This window comes from Vulpes lagopus, chromosome 3, assembly GCF_018345385.1.
Source record: "Vulpes lagopus strain Blue_001 chromosome 3, ASM1834538v1, whole genome shotgun sequence".
NCBI lineage: Eukaryota > Metazoa > Chordata > Mammalia > Carnivora > Canidae > Vulpes > Vulpes lagopus.
In genome coordinates this window covers 69,520,205-69,543,639 of record NC_054826.1, presented here as the reverse complement: position 1 = coordinate 69,543,639, position 23,435 = coordinate 69,520,205, and the positions used below count along the sequence as shown (strand labels likewise).

The following is a 23,435-nucleotide window of genomic DNA, read 5'->3' as shown; positions in this document are numbered from 1 at the left end:
CCCCTAACTTGGGATCAGCCAAATATATAAACCAATATCTCACTGATAATAATACAATAATAGTAGGAGACTTTAACACTCCACTTACCACAGTGGACAGATCATCAAAGCAGAAAATCAACAAGGAAACAGGGGCTTTAAATGACACACTGGACCAGATGGACTTAATAGTTATTATCAGAACATTTCATCCTAAAACAGCAGAATACATATTCTTTTCAAGTATACATGGGACATTCTCCAGAATAGATCACGTACTAGATCAGAAATAGGGTCTCATCCAGTTTCCTGACTTGTTAATTTTAGCCATTCTGATTGGTGTGAGGTGGTATCTCATTGTGGTTTTGATCTGTATTTTCCTGATGCCAAGTGAGGTTGAGCATTTTTTCATGTATCTGTTAGCCATTTGTATATCTTCTTTGGAGAAATGTTTGTTCATGTCTTCTACCCATTTTTTGACTGAATTACTCGTTCTTTGTGTGTTAAGTTTGATAAGTTCTTTATAGATTTGGATACTAGCCCTTTATCTGATATGATATTTGTGAATATCTTCTCCCATTATGTATGCTGCCTTTTAGTTTTGTTGATTGTGTCCTTCACTGTGCAAAAGCTTTTTCTCTTGATAGAGTCCCAATAGTTCATTTTTGCTGTTGTTTCCCTTGCCTTTGGAGATTTGTCTAGCAAAAGTTGTTGTGGTCAAGTTCAAAGAGGTTGTTGCCTTGGATGACCAGTCAAACCTGAACATTTTACATTCCTCTAAAAATATTACTATTGATTAACTCAAAGAATCTCTAGCCCAATGTATCTCACATTGGTTTGGAAGAAATAATGGAAGTCTGGATGTTAAGAGATTTACTTTCTACTTATCAGTAGTACTGAGGAACGGCATCTGAAAATATGGGAAAGAAAAATTACTCTCTGGGAATTAAACTCTGTAGTTATCACACACACAATGGATGGAGAAGAGATAAGCCCAGAAGAAAAAGGAATTTTCTTCTCACATCCAAGAACATGGAGTGATGAACTAGGATGATATTGCTAGGATCAAATGATCTGTCATGTTAAGAAAGAATGGATCCCAGACTACACACTGTATCTAACCCTGACTACAAACTGATTAAAAGTAATAGCATGCTTAGATGGGTAACAAGGAGTACAGTTATTATGAGCACTGAGTAATGGATTGAAAAGCACTATATTGTACACCTGAAACTAACATAACACTATGTTAACTACACTGGAATGAACATTTAACACTTAATAATTTTTTTAAAAATAATTCTCCTGAGATTTAAAGGAAAAAAAATAGTATGTCTAAAAAAAAGGCATTGTCAATCAAAAAGAGGTTGCATCAACCTTGGGAGAAAGAAAATCACAAAAGTTGGTGATATCTACCCAAACACTTTCCAAAAGAGTAAAAGTTTTATATAATAAACTTTAAATACTAAAACCTCATTGGTAAGATTATCTCATAGAAATTAAAGATTAACCTGATTATTTTTAACTTTATACCATATAAACAACCCATTTACCTAGTCCTTTGTTCTATTTCCATGTTTACTCAACAATCTTCTTGTTATTATTTAGATAGATTTATCTATAGATTTAGATTCTCAGTATCAGTCCATCTAATAATGAGAAAACATACTGATTGTATGGATGTATTTTGTTCTACATAATAACTTTTTCTCTTTTTTTACTGTTCTACATAATAAATTTATAATAAGTTTAAAAATCAGTTCTGATTTTACATGATAAGCTTCATGATCTTGGTTAATGTCAGCATGCTCCTGAGAGTCAAACCTAGTCTTGGCAAACATGTGACAGGAATTATAGTTACAAATAACAGAATCCACTCTAACTAATTTAAAAATAAGGGAATTTGTTCTGGGTTGGTAGGTGATTTACAGAATTTACAGAGTGCTACTCAGACAGGAAAAACATTAGCCAAGAAAAACTTTCAATACCACCGCAGTTCTATGTTAGTGGTAACCTCACTACTGCTACCATGCATCATTCAATATCTATGATATGAGAATCCAGACTTGAAAACCTCTGCCAGTAATGTCACAAAAGAACAAAATGCATCTGCCACTCAAATGAAAAAAGAGCCTACTTCCCCAAGTGTGGCCACACTCATGCTGCTTACTGTGTTCCTCCAAGTGTCACTGCTGTGAATCTTTTTGGCAAAGCCTGGGCCACATTCCCAGATGAAGAGAGCCTGGGAAATGTAGTTTTTATTTTGTCTATCCTCTTTGGTACTGAAGGGCACACTAGCAAGGAGCTGGAATAGGTTGGGTGAACCAATTCCCAGTATCTATTAAAACTATTATATTGCTTAAAACACTAAAAGATTGTGTGACATTAGACATATTTCCCTCCCCACTTCAGCTCTATGATTCATAAAATTAGAACATTAGTATCTATCCCTGTGTCCTCAGATATTGTTATGAAGATCATGCCATATTTCAAAATTTTTTGAAAAGAATGAAACTATGTAAGGCAGTACTATTATAAAAATTACTAACTATTGAGAGTTTATTGTGTGTCATTCATGGAACTAAAAACCTTAGACTTGATACAACAACTATGGCACATGCTGTGATGAGCTCTGGGTGTTATACACAACTGATAAATTATTAAAAATTACATCTGAAACTAATGCTGTGCTATATGTTGGCTAATTGAATTTAAATTTAAAAAAACAACAATTACAGTATAGGATGGAAGGAAAGATATTAACCACTGCACAAAATTGTCTCCTCTCATTATTAGTTATATGTGGCTTTTTAAAATAGTTAAATAAATTCCCAGATACTTTATTTATCTTTTTACTTATGTCAAATGACTCCCAAGCTCAAGGCTTGAAATTAAACCAAAAATGTAAAAGTAAAGAACTGTTTATTTTCTATAGAAACCTGCCCATAAAATAGCCTCCAGAAGTTTCAAATGTTTTAATAATTAAACTTAGCCTGCTAAACTATATTCATAACAACATTCAAATGCTTAAGAACTTACCATTGTCTCCTGATCCCTAAGATATCAGGCATAACCTTTTCTGTTTCAAGCAGGTTCAACTCTGAATCGGCAAGTCCTAAATTATTGATTTTCACTTAATTCATTATCTGTTCCAGGCAAACCAGAATATTTACAAATTCCTATTAACCCTATTAACTTAGCTTTATTCCAACCATTCCCTCAACTGTGACACTCATAGTATCCATCAGTTCTTTCAAGATAGTACCCTGGGCACTCATTTAACCAGGTCTTTCGCCAGACCTCACTGAGATGGAAATAGAAAAGTACAACAAAAGGAATAAAACCATAACAAAATTGCTAAAGAAAGTCAACAGTATTTGAAAGCCTTCTAGAAGATGGAAAGCTGATGAAAGGATGTCAACTGACGAAAACAAGAGGAGAAAGCTACAGTCTAGAATATGCCATGAGGAGTCTGCAGAGGATGTCAGAGTCATTCTGCCCACTAGAATTCAAAAAGGCTCCAGTTTTGAGGTATAATGCAGGGCAGAAACTAGTAATGGTCTTACACCAGAATGATTAATTAAATTCATTTATAAAAAATGCTGTGCCCCTTTCCCCTTTCTCTATTACTGCTTGCAAAGCAGCAGGCAGCTCAGCAGTTACCCCCAAGTCATAAAAAGAGGATTTTTTTTATCCAAAGAAATTAAGGAAATCATCTGAGGAAAATGGAAGCATCTGCTGTGTTATTGGACTCCAGAGTAAAATCCTCCTTATTCTTACACACAAGAAAAGGGAGAGCTGCACAGCTGTTTTATGGCAAGAGAGAGGGGAAATGCCAGAGAGAGAAAAGGATATGGGGTGTCTAACCCAGAGATGTCTGGAGATGATAAACAAGTTACATCACTGAAAGGAAGACACAGTTTGAGAAGAGATGTCTCTGTGACAAAAACAAAAACAAGACCAAATGTTAGTATTATTTTAAGCAATGGAAAAGAAAATCCATTTGACCTTGATTATGGAATCACTCATTCTCTTTTGATTGGTCAATGGGTTGTGACATTGGATCTTTTGGAAAAGGAGATACAATTTTAGCATACTACTCTATCAGCAGTAAATAAAACATATAGAGTCACAATAATATTAATGTTGTGCATTGGTTTTCAACTTTCATTATCAACTAATAACAAGTACAGATTACTTCATTATAGTTGCATATCAAAAATAAAATGTTAACAACCGTGACTGTGTAAGAGTAAGATTAGAAGTGACAGAGGTAGAAGATGAAAGGTAAAACATATAATTAAAGACAGAGAACAGAATGAGTGTGTTATTCTTACCAAACACAGGAAGAGTCAGGATATCGACTAAAGATGATGGAATATGAAATGGGGAAATAACAGTAAAACTAAATATATCAAACTATAAAACATTAGAAGGAAGAAAAGACCTGGATAAGCAGGTAGTATAGATGAACAAAATTTTCATATTTCATAAAAGGAAATAAATGGATAATATCTTAAGTTGATAAAGGAAAATAATTATAAGTATTTAACTTAATGTTACGGAGTAAGCATCAAATCTAAAATCAAAAAGACTTCCTCCAGGATGTGGGACTGAAAATAAAGTTTTTTTGTGGGGGATGTAAAACTGAAAGTAGCAAGGAGCAGAACAAGAAATTTTTTTACCATAAACTCTTCTACATTATTTGATTTTCCTATGATATACATATCTTTCTCTAAAATTTTTATAGATCTGAATCAAAGTTCCACGTCTCCTAGAACAATTATTAGGTTCCTTCATTCTGACCTTTCCACCACATTATGTGCTCTTAACACTATCATATTTAAAGGTACTATCATATCATGGACTAGTTCATCTCTTACAATTATTCTCATTTCCTAAATTTCCTAAAACTAAGTTCCATTACTTTAAATTCTTTAAATTCAGAAATCATAACTTATTTTTTAATGAAATTCTAAGTATTTCATACAGAATATAATATGTATTTAGTTTGGCTAATATATTAAGTACCCAGCAAAAAAGCAATAACAAAATACCTACCATTAGAATTTCTTATCTAATAGTTGATTTTCTTTATTCCATAACCTAACATTCTCTTTTAATTTCACATGTCAAAGCTTTATTCTTCTTTTCAGTTTTTAACAAATGTTTCTGAAATAATTTTTTAAGAGTTCTGAGATATACCAGGGAATGGAAAATCATGGAGTTTGGTGACTTCCATTCATTAAGAATTCTTAACTGTATGGTGGTCTTCAATCAAATCCAATATAGCACATAGCAGACTTGTGGGCAAGTTTATAAAAGACCCTCCCAAATATTCAAAACTACACTGTGCCCTCTAAATTCATATCTTTCAATAATCACTCTGAATGTAAATGGACTAAATGCTCCAATCAAAAGACAGAGGGTAACAGAATGGATTGAAAAAACAAGACCCATCTATATGCTGCCTACAACAGCCTCATTTTAGAACTGAAGACATCTGCAGATGGAAAGTGAGTGGATGGAGAATCATCTATCATGCTAATGGGCATCAAAAGAAAGCCACAGTATCCATATGTAGATCAGTCCATAAAATGGACTTAACAGATATCCAGAATATTTCATCCTAAAGCAGCACAATATACATTCTTTTTGAGAGTACATGGAACATTCTCCAGAATAGATCACAAACTGAATCAGAAATCAGGTCTCAACTGATACAAAAAGATTGAGATCATATCATACATATTTTCAGACCAAATGCTATAAAACATGAAGTCAACCACAAGAAGATATTTGGAAGGACCAAAAATACATGGAGGTTAAAGAACATCCTACTAAAGAATAAATGGGTTAACCAGGATATTAAAGAAGAATTTTTTTAAAAATAGGAGCAAATGAGGGCAGCCCAGGTGGTTCAGCAGTTTAGCACCTGCCTTCGGTCCAGGGCGTGATCCTGGAGACCCAGGATCGAGTCCCACATTGGGCTCCCTGCATGGAGCCTGCTTCTCCCTCTGCCTGTGTCTCTGCCTCTCTCTCTCTCTCTCTCTCTCAAGAATAAATAAGTAAAATCTTAAAAAAAAATTAGGAGCAAATTAAAATGAAAACACAATAGCCCAAAACCTTTGGGATACACCAAAGGCAATCCTAAAAGGTAAGTATATAGCAATACAGTCCTACTGCAAGAAGCAAGAAGAGTCTCAAATATACACAACCCAACCTTACACCTAGAAAAAGAACAGCAATGAATTCTAAATCCAGCAGGAGAAGAAAAATAATAATAATAGGTAGAGCAAAAGTCAATGATGTAGAAATCAAAAAACCAGTAGAACATAATAACAAAACTAAGAGATGGTTCTTTGAAAGAATTAATAAAATTGATAAACCCTTAGCCAGATTTATAAAAAAGAAAAGAGAAAGGACCCAAATAGATAAAATCACAAATGAAAGAGGAGAGATCACAACCAACACCACAGAAATACAATTATAAGAGAATACTATGAAAGATCATATCCCAACAAACTTCACAACCTGGAAGAAATGGATAAATTCCTAGAAACCTACAAACCACCAAACCAAACAGGAAGAAACAGAAATTTGAACAGACCCATGACCAGCAAAGAAACTGAATCAGTAAGCAAAAATCTTCCAACAAATAAAAGTCCTGGGCTAGATGGATTCCCAGGGTAATTATACCAGACATTTAAAGGAGAGTTAACACCCACTCTTCTGAAACTGTTCCAAAAGACAGAAATGGAAGGAAAACTTCCAAACTCATTACAGAAGGCCAGCATTACCTTGATTTTGAAACCAGACAAAGACCCCACTAAAAAGGAGAATTACAGGCCAATATCCCTAATGAGCATGGATGCAAAAATTCTCAATAAAATACTAACAAATTGAATTCAACAGATTAAAAAGAATTATTCACCATGACCAAGTGGGACTTAGTCCTGAGCTGCAGGAGTGGTTCAATATCCACAAAGCAATCAATGTGATACACCATATTAATAAAAGAAAGAATAACAACCATATGATCCTCTCAATAGATGCATAAAAAGCATTTGACAAAATAGAGCATCTTTCTTGATAAAAACCTCAAAAGTAGGGATAGAAGGAACATAAGTTAACATCATAAAGGCCATATATCAAAGACCCACAGCTGATATCATCCTCAATGGGGAAAACCTGAGAGCCTTTCCCTTATGGCCAGGAATAAGACAAGGATGTCCGTTCTTGCCATTACTATTTAACATAGTAGTGGAAGTCTTAGCCTCAGCAATCAGACAACAAAGAGAAATAAAAGGCTCCAAATTAGCAAGGAAGAAGTAAAAGTTTCTCTACTTGCAGAGGACATGATACTCTATGCAGAAAACCCAAAAGACTCCACCAAAAAACTGTTAGAATGGATATATGAATTCACCAAAGTTGCAGGATATAAAATCAATGTGCAGAAATCTGTTCCATTTCTATATACCAATAACAAAACAGCAGAGAAGAAATCAAGAACTCCATCCCATTAGTAATTGCACCAAAAATAAGATAATTAGGAATAAACTAACAGGTAAAAGATCTGTACTCTGAAAACTATAGATCACTTATGAAAAAAACTGAAAAGGACACAGAGAAATGGAAAATCACTCCATACTCATGAGTTGTAAGAATAAATTGTTAAAACACATTTAGTGGAATCCCTATTAAAATACCACCAGCATTTTTCACAGAGTGTTCACAAGCCGTTCTAAAATTTGAAAAGACCCCAATTGATAGCCAAATCAATTTTGAAAAAGAAAAACAAAACCGCAGACATAATGATTCCAGATTTCACACTGCATTACAAAGCTATAGATATCAAGAGAGTATGGTACTGACACAAAACAGACACATAGGTCAATAGAACAGAAGAGAAAACCCAGAAAGGGACACACAACTTTATGGTCAACTAATCTTTGACAAAGCAGGAAAGAATACCCAATGGAAAAAAAGTCTCTTCAACAAATGGTGTTGGGAAAACTGGAGAGCAACATACAGAAGAATGAAACTGGACTACTTTCTTACACTATACACAAAATAAACTCAAATAGATAAAAGACCTGAATCTAAAACAGGAATCCATCAAAATCCTAGAGGAAAACATGGGAAGAAATCTCTCTGATCTCAGCCATAGCAGACATGAATAGACACCTCTCCAAGGAAGACATCCAAGGGTTCCTAGGTGGCACAGTTGGTTGAGCATTCAACTCTTGGTTTTGGCTCAGGTCATGATCTCAGGATTGTGAGGTCAAGCCCCACAATGGGTTCCATGTTCAGCATGGAGTTTGCTTAAAATACTTTTTCTCTCGGGATCCCTGGGTGGCGCAGTGGTTTGGTGCCTGCCTTTGGCCCAGGGCGCGATCCTGGAGACCCGGGATCGAATCCCACGTCGGGCTCCCGGTGCATGGAGCCTGCTTCTCTCTCTGCCTCTCTCTGTGTCTCTCTCTCTCTCTGTGACTATCATGAATAAATAAAAATTTTAAAAAAAAAAAAACTTTCTCTCTCATTCTGCCCCTACTCCCTCCACTCACTCTCTTGCTTTCTCTCTCTCTCTCTCTCTCTCTCTCTCTCTCTAATAAATAAATAAATCCTTTTAAAAAAAAGACATCCAGATGGGTAACAGGCATATGAAAAGATGCCCAACAACTCTCATCATCAGGGAAATACAAATCAAAATCACAATGAAATACCACCTCACACCTGTCAGAATGGCTAAAATCAACTACGCAGAAACAACAGGTGTTGGTGAGGATGCAGAGAAAGGGGAACTCCCTTACACTGTTGATGGGGAATGCAAACTGGTGCAGCTACTCTGGAGAACAGTATAGAGGTTCCTCAAAAAGTTAAAAATAAAACTACTCTACGATCCAGCAATTGCACTACTAGGTATTAACCCAAAGGATACAAAAATACAGACTCAAAGGAGTACATGCACCCCAATGTTTATAGCAGCATTATAACAATAGCCAAATTGTTGATCCCAGGATCTGGGGATCGAGTCTTGCATCAGGCTCCTTACAGGGAGCTTGCTTCTCCCCCTGCCTATGTCTCTGCCTCTTTCTCTCTGTCCTCTCATGAATAAATAAATAAATCTTTAAAAAAAAAAATAACCAAACTATGGAGAGAGTCCAAATGTCCACTGGCTGATAAATGGATAAAGATGTGGTGTGTGTGTATGTATGTATATGTGTGTATGTATGTATGTATGCATGTGTGTATATATATATATAATGGAATATCACTCAGCCATTGAAAATTGAAATCTTGTTATTTGCAATGATGCAAATAGAGCTAGAGTGTATATTAAACTAAGTGAAATAAGTAAGAGAAAGACAAACCATATGATTTCACACATATGTGGAATTTAGGAAAGAAGACAAATAAACATATGGGAAGGTAGAAAAGAAAAAAGGAGAGAAAGAAACAAACCATAAGGGACTCTTAACAACAGAGAACAAAAGGAGGATTGATGAAGGTAGGTGGGTGGGGGATGGGCTAGATAGGTGATGGGTATTAAGGAGGACATTTGTTATGATGAGCACTGGGTGTTGTAAGTGATGAATCACTCTATTCTACTCCAGAAACCAACATTGCACTACATATTCACTAAGATTTAAATTTAAAAAAATTTTTAATTGAAAAAAAAAAACTATTGTGTCTGGAAGCTACAAGAGGGGGTAAAGATAAGTAAGAGTGGCCACTAGCTGAGGACTAACTGATCCTGTAACAAAAAAGGTTGGCTCCCTTGGCTCAAAGGGAGACAACTCCAGTGCCATTCATTCTCCAGAGCTTCCTGTCGGGTTAGGAAAAGATAGACTTCAGATCAGCACTATCCAATAGAAAATTAATGTAAGCCACATATACAATTTAAAATATTTTAGTAGACACATTTTTTCAAGTAGTAACAATGAGAAACATGTTTAAACATTTAAATGTAAAAAGAAATAGGAAAAATGAAATTTTAAATTACATTTTGTTTTAGCAAAATATTTAAAATACATCATTTCAACATGTAATCAGTATATAATTATTAGGATATTATACATTTTTTTTATACCAAGTCTTTGACATCTACTATGTATTCTACTTGTAAGTCTCAATTCAGGGGCTAAATTTTCATCACAAATGTTTGATCTATATTAGGATTTCATCAAATTTACAGTTGAAAAAGTACATTCCTGTACTCAATTTCAAAGCTTTCTAATAACTGATGATGTATCAGTTTTTAAGATTTTAATTATAATTAAAATTCACAATTCAGATCTTCAGCCATACCTACCACACCCTTGGCTAGTGTTTGCCATACAACAGTGCAGCTTTACCTCAGCTTTGCTCAGCTTTTCCCCTGCCCTTTCCTGATTCATTTAATGCCTCATAGATTTCACACAGGACTCCTTCAGTAAATCACTTGTACAATAACCCTTATCTTACGTTCCACTTCTAGGGAACCCAAACTACCTATATAGACTCTAACCAACTCCCTTCTTGGATATTTGCAATACAACTTAGCATTTGAAAAGCATTGACTGAGAACTCCTCTGGTAAAAAACCTTGTTTAAAAATTTTAATCCAGAGTTCTATAAATTTATTTAGCTACTTTTTCTCCCAGAAGAGCTCTTAGCATCTCCAGCAGTACTACTTTTCAAGGAGCACAGTTTGAAGCTGTACTAGAGCATTATACTCAAGCAATTCCAAAGACACTTGGAGGGATAAGATTGACATATATTAAATGACAGCAAAAACAAAGGGAATACATAGGTACAATTACCAGCCAACAAGTATTTCTTAAATATAGTATCATGAAAGGAGTCCCAACTCTGCCAACTAACTGGGTGACCTCAGGCAAGTCATATTTTCTTTCTAAATTTAAATCTCCTCAATTACACAATAAAATAATAATAATAGCTACTTTACAGGGTTATAGTGAAGAATAATGTTTGTGTCCATTACTGTAATCAATGCTTTACACACCGTACCTCATTAAGACACATAGACACTAATATTATTATAGTTGTTGTTTGCTATCATCATCACTATTAGGAAGGCACTGTGGAAACCTAACCTGTCTTCTATATAATAATGCCAGGTACATCATCCCAAAGCACAGACCTAGTCCTGTCATTGTCTTGACAATGTCTTTGTCACTTGTCAAAAATTTTCTTTGGTGCTGCAGCATCCTTATCTTGCTATTCAAGGACCTCCAAGGTCTACTACAAATCTACCATTACAAATTGATTTCCCATTTTGCTTTCCATGCATTCCATGCATTCCATGCAATGATCAGGCTCTGAGGAATTCCAACATCAGATGACCATTTAGAAAAAGATGAACCAAAAGGAGATAGAGAAGAAGTAGCCAAAGAGATAAAGAGAGGAAGTTAGAACTGTATGGTTCTCCATTATTCAGGGAAATAGAGTATTTTAGAAAGATGAAAATAATCAACTGTCTCATATGTGCTAAGAGTTCAAGTCAGATGACAGTAGAGAGATAAAAGTTTGTAAAGGGCTTGTGAAAGAAGATGTTGAGTTCATTTTATACATAAGTGTAAGGTAATACCTAAATAGCCAAGTGAAACTACCTACTAAATGGTTGGAGCTGTGGTGTTGACTGCAATGTGTATCACTTCTCACTGGGAAAGAAGGAAGTGGAGTGTCAACTTGTGTGTTGAATATCACACATTCTCAAGGATAATCATTCTTTGTGGGAGTGAGTTGAGCATGATTACCATGTATTAATGTAGAAAAATGATTGAAAAGCATTCCAAGTGCTTTTGGCAGTAGAGCTTTATATGAGAACTAAAAGTTGTCAACAAAGCAGTTATAATTAAAGTCCTGAGAATGATAAGCCCAAGGAAAGGAGATTAGAGAGGACAGAGGACCAAGACTAAGACTTAAGAAAAATCATAGTTAGGAGACAAGAGGAAAAGAAAGTAAATGAGGGAAGAAAACAGGGGTGTAGAGAATAACAGAATTTAGTATGTAACAACCTGAAAAAGAAAGAGAAAACAACAAATAAACCAACCAAAGCAGAAGAACAGAAAAGGTAAACAGGAGTAGAAGTTTATAAAGAAGTAAACTAAATGAAATGGAATTGTTTTTAGTATAGTTGACATACTGTGCTACATTATTCTCAGGTGTACAACATAGTGATTCAACATGCATTATGCTATGCTCATCAAAAGTGCACACCACAAATGTAGCTCACCACATCTGCCACCATACAATGCTACTACAATACCACCAACTTTAATCTCCATGACTTATTCATTCCTTATCTAGAAGCCTGTACCTCCCACTCCCCTCACCCATTTTGCTCATTCCCCACCCCCATCCCTCTGGCAACCATCAGTTTGTTCTCTGTATTTATAGGTCTGATTGTTATTTTTGTTTTTGTTTATTCATTTTGTTTTTAAAATGCCTCTCTCAGTCTGACTTATTTCACTTAGCATAACACCCCCTAGGTCCATCAGGAAATGGCATTTTTATTAGATATTTGCTGATCATCAAGCAGGGGCGAGCTAATGTGTTCGTGATGAAAGAACCAGTGAAAAGGAATATGAATGAACAGACTAGAGAAAGAAAAGACAACTGTAGAAGAAAAGTCTCTTAAAAGAAGAGAAGACATAAATGAGGATCCAGGTAAAATTGGAAAGTTTTAAAAAGTAAAAAGGAACACCACTTCTTTTGAAACTGAAGAAAGAAATGAGAAGAGTCAAGAACAGAAAATCTAAAAATTCTTGTTCCTGACCCTGAGAAACTGCCAACAGCTTAATGCACTCTTTAACACTAAAATATGCCACAAAATAATAATGTTCAGACGTATCACCTATAAAGATAAACTTTAGATCACTTGTCAGCATTACACTCACCTTTACACACAGAGTGATGCCATGAGAGTGGTTCCATCTCTCCAGCCAAGAAGGAAAACAAAGCCATGGCTAATATATGCATCACACCTTTGATTTCAAACTCTTTACCAGCTAAGATTTCAGTATATACTTTAGTTTCTAGGACTCCTCACTTATAAATCAATCTGTTCACATGCATTAAATAAATCTTCACTCCTATCTCTGAATTATACATCAGAGTAAATGGTATGTGGCTTACAGAATACCTCTCACTTTCAAAACTTACATTGTAGTTATCTTCTCAAATCATCCTGTCCATATGTCCCAGGACCATATCTAGTGACTGAAAGTGAGATGGCTTCACACACAGATCAAGTACTTCCCAACTGCATACACAATACTTCAAGTTGGGTGACACTGAGGAGTTTGCTGAGGATATCAATTGCACTATAAGAAAATCCTGCTGCAGATTTTTCAAGTGAACACTAAGGGATGCCATGTTGAGTGTGTTCCAGCAATTAGTAGTTTACAAGCAATGTAGCTAATTAGCTCATCAGTCTTCAATGGAAGTGTTTCCATAAACATTCTGCCAGCTACAAGACACCATGCATGCATGTTAAAATGTGTTAGAACAAGAGTTCATCATCCCCTTTCAAATGAAGAATGAACTGCATCTCCTCAAGCACAATGTATTTCGTAGAAAGATTATTGTATTTGTGACTTTATGCTTATCTAAGAACACTCTTGAGATATAATAACAGTTAAATATATACAGCATCAACATAGCAATAGATGAAAATAATGAGGCAGCAGCTGTTGCCTTTGAAACCATATATAGGCCGTGAGTAATTGGTGGTAAATACCAAACATTTTATCTAAGTCCTAACTGCAATGTGGTTGAGCAAAGTAGATGGAGCTGACCTGTTACTTAGGGACAGTTAACTAAAAATGAACTGCTATTTTCTCTTATAAATATACGTTCAATACAGCTGAGTTTTAAGAGAGAAGATGTTTCAACACAGGTGACCCAAAATGACACCATTAAATTTTTTAAATCTCTGTTTTCCCTAAGACACATTCTCCCTTATACACAAATAAAAATGCATAAAATAATCAGGGAGGCAATAGGTAACATTTTCAAGGTTCAATATTGGAAATTCTATAATAGCATTTGTTGTTTAAGTAAGTACCCAAATATACTGATAGGAAGATTTATTACACTTCTAAGATACCATTTTCCTGGAATAATCGTTTCTAGAAGTAATCGTTTTCTCTAATATGGATGATAGTAAATCTTGATTTCTAATCCTGCTAGAAAAAAAGTCTATAAACCTGGGGTCTTACAAATCATGAAGATGAAGAACTATGGAAATGTATAAAGAGGGATAAATTTTTTAAACAACCTGAATACATGTATTATGTACGTGGCAAGCACGTGCATTTTTCAATACTAATGTTTACTTCTCACCAGGGAGAGAACAGTCCCCCAGCCATTAGCCATATTACCTATCCTGCTAGAAATACTCATGAGCCATGCAAACTGAGGCAAGTTGTCAGCTGCTCCTGGCCTAAGCTTTACAAACATACAGTTGGGAGGCTCCTGCATTAGTAGACTAAATAGCATAGCATTTCTTTTAGTATAAAATGTCATGCCCCGTATTTGGGAAGGAGAGCTATAGTTAGAGGGCCCTAATGGATTCAAAAATCTCCTCATTAATCTTCCTAGCCCTCCAACTGGCTCAAAGTAGCCTTGGTGGAGGCTCACAATTAAAAATAGATGGGGAAGTATTCTAGCAGAGGCAGGATTCCAACAAATTTGCAAGCCCTCTCCACTTGACATACACCAACATGAAGCCGACAGTACATGTTTCCAATTGCTGGCTCTGATATTAATAACTGCCAAGACTGCTGGTGTGAAACTGCACATTCCAAATAATTCATACCAAAGTGTATGGAGGTTTCATTAGTGCTATGGTACACACGTGTAGGCATCTTGTCTTGTCTGGGCATTACACAAAAATGCTGAACCTTAATCTTTCTCTGAACATTCCTGAAATCTCAATTATCCCTTTATACATTAAGAATGATATAATTTTTATATTTATTTTACAATTGACCCTTGAGCAACATAGGTTTGACCTGAGTGGGTCCACTTCTATGTGGATGTTTTTATATACAGTACTGCAAATGTATTTTCTCTTCCTTATGATTTTCTTAATAACATTTTCCTCTCTCTAGTTTACTTTATTGTAAAACTACAGTATATAATATGTATAATATATGAAATATATGTTAATCAGCTGTTTATGTTACCAGTAAGTCTTCTGGTCAACACTAGACTATTAATAGTTAAGTTCTAGGGGAGTCAAAAGTTATACAGGGATTTTGAACCGCATGGGGATCAGTATCCCTAACTCCTGTATTATTCAAGGTCAACAATATGTTATTAGGAATCTAAAAATGTATAATTATTAATAAAGCAGATAGTGTCTGCATGAGAAAACTATTAACATTATGTCTAAATGTTCAAAGGAAAAAGAATCTGATAACCTTTAAGAATTAAAAGTAAGTCTGTTTACTTGTTTACTACCTGTCTTCCCACTAAAATATACGTCAGCTCTATGAGGGCAAGCTTTGTCTGCCTAGTTCACTTCTGTGAGCCTAACGGAGAACGGAGCCTGGCCTATACAAAGATTTCAATAAAAATTTAAATTTTTTTAAATAAAATAGAAAGAAATGCAAGACTCTGAAAAAAGACAGGCTAGACATAGACCAAATCTTCCTCTCAATTTTATATGTACTCACCTATACTCCTATGGGAGACATTCCTCTTTCCCTACTTAATGCTAAAACAAAGGAAAAGGGAGATTTAGAGTCACTATTTTATTGCTCCTTCACATGTGCTTCGACAGCTCTTAAGTCATACCATTACAGTGGCATTTACCAGACATTATTTCAACTGTTTACATGTCTACTTACCCCAATAGACTATCTCTATATTCACAGGGCCCAAAATACAACCAAATACAGATACCAAATTTTTAACCAAAGTAGGTAAATATCAGGCAAATGTTGTAAATATTAACAAATGTTTACAAATGAATAGAGAAAGGGCATAAGAGACTAAATATGGTTTATCTTGTAATCATCTCTTTCTCTTAACTATACCTCAGTAAAATACTGACTATTCACTTACTTTCTACAATCCTTCTATTTTATTCAAAATTGGAACAAACTCTGAACCAGGTTTATTTAATATGTCACATAATTTGTGTCCTTTTCCTTCTTTTATCAAAGCACTGAAGAAAACACAAAAGAGTATCTTTTTTTCACTTGTAATTCAAATCTATAATTCCATCTAACTTTTTTTTTTTTACAACTAAAAGCAAAATCTAAAACCGGGATAATTGAGGAGCCTACCCTCTGTAGGGAACTCACAGTACCACTAAGTTACGTGTAAAGTAAATTTCAATTAAGTTTCCTCCACAACTTTAAATTTAACTGACAAATCTTTAAGACTTTTGCTAAATCCATATCACTAGTTATCTTCTTTTCCAAACAGCAAATTAAATAATGTTTATGAATAGAAAGAATATATATACACATAAAGACATATTTTTGCATCTGTTATAATTCCCTGTTCTTTGCAATTTCATGTATGAACAGCAAATGCCACATACTGTATCATATCACTTTTGTAAAATTAGTTTCTCACAATAAGCCAAATAAAGTAATCTTATCATAAGAAATCCCAAAGAAACAAGCCATGTGTGTTTGCATGTGTCAAATGTTTCTTTTCTTTTTAAAAATAACCATCCAAATGTTTCGTTTCAGAGATAATACCTGAAAAAGTACCAATCTAAAAAAAATCAACTGCATTTCTATACATTAACAACACTAGAAATATAATTGATTTGAGTCCAGAAACATACCCACATATATATGGAACTTTGGCATTTAACAAAAGTGACATATCCAAACTGTTTTTCAAAGTAGTTGTACCAATTTACACTCCACCAAGCAATGTATAAAAGATCTTGTTACTTCAAAGTCTTTCTAACATGTCAGATTTTTAAATTTCTGCCAACTGAATTGCATAAAATGATACCTCTTTTGCATATCTCTGATCACCCGTGAAGCTGAATGTCTCTTTACATTTTCACTGTTTATTCCTCTGTAAAATTCTTTTTATACCAATTTTCTTTTGCTTATTGATTTGTGTTCTTTTGATTATCCCTTATTTTCAATATTTTTCCCAGTTGTGTCTTTTCATGTTCTTTAAGAATTTTTTGATATAAAAAAAAGAATTTTTTTATATAAAAAGTTCTTAATTTTGATATAATAGAATACATTAGTCTTTTCTTTACAGCTTTTTGTTTCATATTTAATAAACTCTATTACATACCCAAGGCCTTAAAATATTCACCCTATTTTTAATGAGTTTTTAATATTTGTTTTTGATATTTGTATCCTAAAAATTCACCTGGTGATGACTTTCTGGTTATGATTATGAGAAAGCAAACGGTAGAAAGATTGAATAAGGCAGAAGTCAAAAGAATATGGCAGCTAAGAGAAGGAGAAGCTGAGGAAATAGTTTTTCCCTCCTTCAGAAAGTCAGGGAGACAAAATTGGAGCTCTGAGTCCGCCTAGGAGGAAATCCAAAATATCTCATACTTTCAATTCAGATTTCTGAGGTGCTACACCCAAGAATAACAGCTAGCCAAAACTAGGCCAACCTTTAAAAATTAATTCTACAATCTGTCATACAAAACGCCCAGCATCCAATCAAAAAGTATCTAAGATACCAGGAAACAAAATGAGGTACTTGAAAAAGCAAAAGAACAGACAATAGAAACAAACCCATAGGGATGCTTGGGTGACTTAGTGGTTGAGTGTCTGCCTTTGGCTCAGGGCATGATCCTGGGTCTGGGGATCAAGTCCCACACTGGGCTTCCTGCAGGGATCCTGCTTATCCCTTTGCCTACATCTCTGCCTCTGTGTGTGTGTGTATGTGTGTGTGTGTGTGTGTGTGTGTGTGTGTCTCATGAATAAATAAACATTTGTTTGTTTATTTATTTATTTATTTATTTATTTATGATAGTCACAGAGAGAGAGAGAGAGAGGCAGAGACACAGGCAGAGGGAGAAGCAGGCTCCATGCACCGGGAGCCCGACGTGGGATTCGATCCCGGGTCTCCAGGATCGCGCCCTGGGCCAAAGGCAGGCGCCAAACCACTGCGCCACCCAGGGATCCCTCTCATGAATAAATAAATAAAATCTTTAGAAAAAAGAGGGCAGCCTGGGTGGCTCAGCGGTTTAGCACCGCCTTCAGTCCAGGGCCTGATCTTGGAGACCCGGGATCAAGTCCCACGTCAGGCTCCCTACATGGAGCCTGCTTCTCCCTCTGCCTGTGTCTCTGCCTCTCTCTCTCTCTCTCTGTGGGTCTCATGAATAAATAAATAAAAATCTTTTAAAAAATAAAAATAAAATAAATAAAAATTTTAGAAAAGAAGTCTATAAGAGAGCCATATATCTGTATAGAGAAATTAACTATAATTGAAATGTTCAAGAGAAATAATGGCAAGATGAAAACTTCAGCAGGGAATTGGAATTTGGAAAGAAGTTAGACAAATGAAAGTTATTTCTGTTTCCATAGAAATGAAAACTATTTTTTAAAAACAAATGAAAATTCAAAAATTAAAAATGTACAGCAAGTAATGTGAAAAGTTCACTGGATAGACTTACAAACAGATTGGAAGAGCAGGGGGAAAGTATCCTAAATTTAAACATATATGTAAAAGGGGTGTCTGGATGGCACAGCTGGTTGAGCACCCTTCTCTTAGTTTCCCTCTGGTTATGATCTCATGGTCATGAAATTGAGCCCCACGTCCAGCTCTCGGCTCAGCAGAGTCCACTTGAAATTCTCTCTCCTCCTCTGCCCCTCCCTCTACTCATGCTCCCTCTTTTTCTCTCTCTAAAGTAAATAAATCTTTAATAAATAAATAAATACAAATAGATATATATAAATTTTAAATCTTTAAAGTATTTTACAATATCACAAAAATGAATACATGTTTTTGAATCAGAAGACTCTTTACTATTAAAATGTCAGTTCAGCACAAATTGATATATACATCCAATTTAAGCCCAATAAAAATCCCAGCAGGCTTTCTTGTAAAAATTAAGAAGCTGATTCAAAAATTTCTGTGGAAGTGCAAGGGATCTAGAATTACAAAATCAAGATAATTTTTATTTTAACATTTACTCTGAGGTACAATAATCAAGATAACATGTTATTGGTATAAGGGCAGACACACAAATCAATGAAACAGAACAGAGTTCCTAAGTAGACAAACAGATAACGGTCAAGTGATTTTCAAAAAAGGTGCAAAAGAAATTCAATTGAGAAAGAGTACTTTTTTTCAATAGCTATACTGGTACTTCTATTGCATCCACATAATACTGAATCAAACGAATTCCCATATGAAAAAGAAAATGAATCATGAACCCTAACTCACACCATTCATAAAAATTTATTTCTAGGTAGATTGTAATGCCAAAACAATAAAGACTGTAGATGATTTCATACGAGAAGATATTCATTTCATATGAAATCATATGAGATTATCTTGATTTACAATAGGCAAAGTTTTTTTAAGTTTTTTTTTAACAGAACAGAAAAATTTCTTTCTATAAAGGAATAAGATAATTAACTGGAATTTTTCAAAATTACTTCTAAATATCAAAAATGCTTAATATAATGAAAGAGTGAAGACATTTTTAATAACCGCAACTAACAAAAGACTCACATCTAGAACACACAAAAAGTCACTAGAGAAATAAAAATTAAAACTACAGTATAAAACCACTACATACACTTGAATCAAAAACACTAACACTTACTAACACCAAGTTAGCTAGAATGTAGAGAGCAACTGGAATTCTTATACATTAGTGATGAGAATGTCAGTTGGAAAATCCACTTTGGAAAACTGTTTGGTAAAATCTATTAAAGCTGAGTGTATACCTTATGAACTAGCAATTTCATCCTAAGTGTAACCCAGCATAATGTACATTCAAACACCAAAAGTAATGCACAAATAAGTACACAGCAGCACTATTTATTAAGGCCAAAAACTGAAAAAAAAAAAAAACCTCAACTATCCATCAATCTAACATGGATAAATAAATTATGATCTATTCATCAATGAAATTAATGAACTACTATATGTTGAGATCTCACAAATGTAACATTGAGCAAGAAATCAAACTCAAGAGATAGCAAACTATATGATCCTACTTACGTAAAGTCAAAAGAATCAAAAAATGAACCTATGTAAGAACCTAGGATAATTGTTACCTTTGAGGTGAGGAAGTAGTAACTGGTTGGAGGCACAAGGGGGTGCTTTAAGGATTCTGATAAGTTTCTATTACTTGATCTGGGTGGAGGTTACATTGTGTGTTTACAATGTGAAACCGTATTGAGTTGTTCACAATAATGTAAGCATTTTCCTATATTTCTTATTCTCAGTAAACCATTAAAAAGCTTTAAATATAACCAACTGTGTGACTTAGAAGCAATGTCTATACATTGCAGGGGTACACAAGAGGCTATAGGAAGGTAGCATATATGCTATACACAAAACATGTAGTCCAAACATTATAAACAATTCTTAGCTAATTCCTAGCTAACTGTTATGTGAATATTCTAAAACCACTTAAATAAAATACTGGGTTTAATACTTTGCCATTCTATAGATGTAAATTTAGGGGTAAGCTGTAGGATCATGAGGGAAAGATAAATAATCACTATGTGGGCCACCTTTGCTGCATCTCTACAGGTCTGCCCACTTATGACCTTTACTTTCACCATCCTCCCTAATACTACCCATTCCCTTATCTTCCATAGGCAAATTCTTTAGGTAATTAAATGCTCACATTATTTATCATTTCAAGTCTCTAACTACAGCCAAAAAAATCAGTAAACAGAATAAAACAGAATCCTGTTATAATGCTACATAAATTACAGTCTTTAGTAGAAGAAATTTTCTAAATTAGTGTCAAATTCTCCTTGAAAATAAGTCAATAAATATATAAATAAAAATATCCTTCTACCTCCAATATTTTTTCACTTTCCCAAATACTTTGAACTTATTTTTTGCTCTTCATTAGTCCTTCATATTATGCCACTGGGCAAAGCCCTTAAAAAAAAAGGCAGGAAACCAAGATATGTTTCTAGTATCAAAGAGTTACTTGAATCAGAATTCATTCTCCTGATACTTCAACCCTACCACAGAGCTAAAATTCCTTCCAAGTTTTTCGAAACAGTGCTCTCACTGTTACTATCTCTGCTATCCATAGGATAAGCATTGGCCATTCCCCAAATTCCAGAACCATTTGCCATTTCACTGCTTTCCTCCCACACTCAAGTGGCAGTAGTTCAATTTGGCAGTTTGTCAAAAAGAATCAGAGTATAAAGCACTTGGTGATTTTTAACCAAATGTATTTGTTGTGTATACAGCATATGCCATATATATCACATAATACGATTTCACACATTATAATAGAACACAGTGAAGGATGTACTGCATAATCCTAGAATCCAAACATATTTCTCTTTGAGACCTTCTCTTTAAAATAATTTTCTTTTATTGAGCCAAAAACTGTTAACTTACTTTTTTTAGAGATATATCGTTTCACGACAACTTATGCTATTACTGTTCTCTGCTAAGAATGACCAATGTCTTACATATTATCGGTAGTTTATAAAAACTATGTTTTCAAATACACTACATTATGTGACCAAAACAATACCAGAATAGCGTTCATATTCCTTACCAAAAGACTCAGAAAAAAAACATAAAAGATAATATGTCATGAATGCAAAGATAAGGGCACCTGGGTGGCTCAGTGGTTAAGCATTTGCCTTCAGCTTGGGTCACCATGCCCAGGTCCTGGAATAGAGCCCCAAAGTCTGCTTCTCCTTCTGCCCCTTCCCCTGCTTGTATTCTCATTCCCCCTCTCTTTCTCACTCTCTCAAATAAATAGATAAAAATCTTTTTTAAAAATAAATGCAAAGATAAAATCATTACATAATTTTATAATATAAAGTGACAAAATGATGCTCCATTTTTTATTTATTTAAAAAAATTTATCAGGTGGTTGTTATGATATGTTATGTATCAGGTATTGCTCATCAAATAACACCTGGTATTTGCCACTTTCAAGGAATTTAGAGTCTAGATTTACTGAACAAGTAAATCAAAGTGTGGTGTAAATCCTATGAAAGAGATGCTCAGAGTCTGCAGGAACACAGAAGAGGGACATCTAAGTCAGCATTATGAGGTCAGTATGCAATTCCTGGAAAAGACCTGGGTTGAGTTCTGTTGCAATGAATGATTGGCTGATTGAAAGGGAATAGCTGGTAACAGAGGTGCAGAGGCATAAGACAACATGGGCCATTTAAGATACTTCAAGTTCTTGTTTGTAGGAAAGTTTGAAAGGGGGACTGAATCAGAAAATGAGAAAGGAGAGAATGATAGAAGACCAATTATGAAATGCTGAGGGACCTAGGTTTAAAAGTCTGAACTTGATCCAGAAAGACAGTCCCTCTAATCCTTCAAAAGCTATTTTAAAAGGATTTTAAGCATAGAAGTAAAATGAGCATATTTTCATTTTTAAAAGATATATTTGGCTTTGGTATAAGTTAAGGCTAATGCAGTAATCCTGAATTCAGGAGGCAACATCAGTAATGGAGAAGAGGGAAATTTCTGAGAGACAAAAGGAGACAGAATTTGTTAAACTTAGAGACTAACTGAAAGAGAGGGTGAAATGATAAATGAAGGGTCTACACTGACGTGATGACTATGTGGATGATAGTACCAGGACAGAGAGGATAGGACAAAGAATGAGTCTAAGGTAGCAGGGAGGAGTGATGAATTCATGTCAAATTATCTCAGGCATTATGGTTTTTTTTTATATTTTCTGAAGAGTCTCAGTAAAATATAAATCACATATAAAGTTTATATATAACAAATAAAAAATAACTCCCCTACATTTGACCTAAAGTTTATTAAAGGAAATATATTCATTTTCATTATTTAATTAACAAACAATTCCTGATTTTCATAAAGTTATGTTGGGAAGGGAAATATCCAAACACACCAACTCTCTTCACAAAGCTGAACAGGACATATTTAAGTTTTCTTATCCTCTCAAAATAGTTCCTTGCAGCAAGCTCATACAAAAATAGGGCAGTTCTTTTAAAAACAGACTGCAATGAGACTTACATTCATTAGAAAACTGTTGTTATTACCTAAGTAAATACATCAAAAGGTAAAAAGTACATGTTCACTTTATAATATCAACATAGGAACAACTTGATTTATGCATAGGTTTTGCAAAGCATTTCTTTTTAAGTTTAGGAATTCTAAATCTCTAGAATATAAAAAAAAATGTACTCCTAAGTGGTCAAGTTCATAATTTATTATTTCCAACTATTAACTGGGAATTTTATAATTTATTTATGTGTGGGAAAATACACCTTCAGCTTCATTAGTCATTTCTCATTATAT

General features: G+C 34.4%; 1 protein-coding gene across 7 annotated transcripts in view; it reads right to left on the bottom strand.

Annotated features, from left to right (window-relative positions):
- The window catches only part of CTNNA3 (catenin alpha 3), a 1,730,823-nt gene that overhangs the window by 1,625,013 nt on the left and 82,375 nt on the right, over nucleotides 1-23,435 (bottom strand). The gene's annotated exons all lie outside the window — the stretch shown is intronic.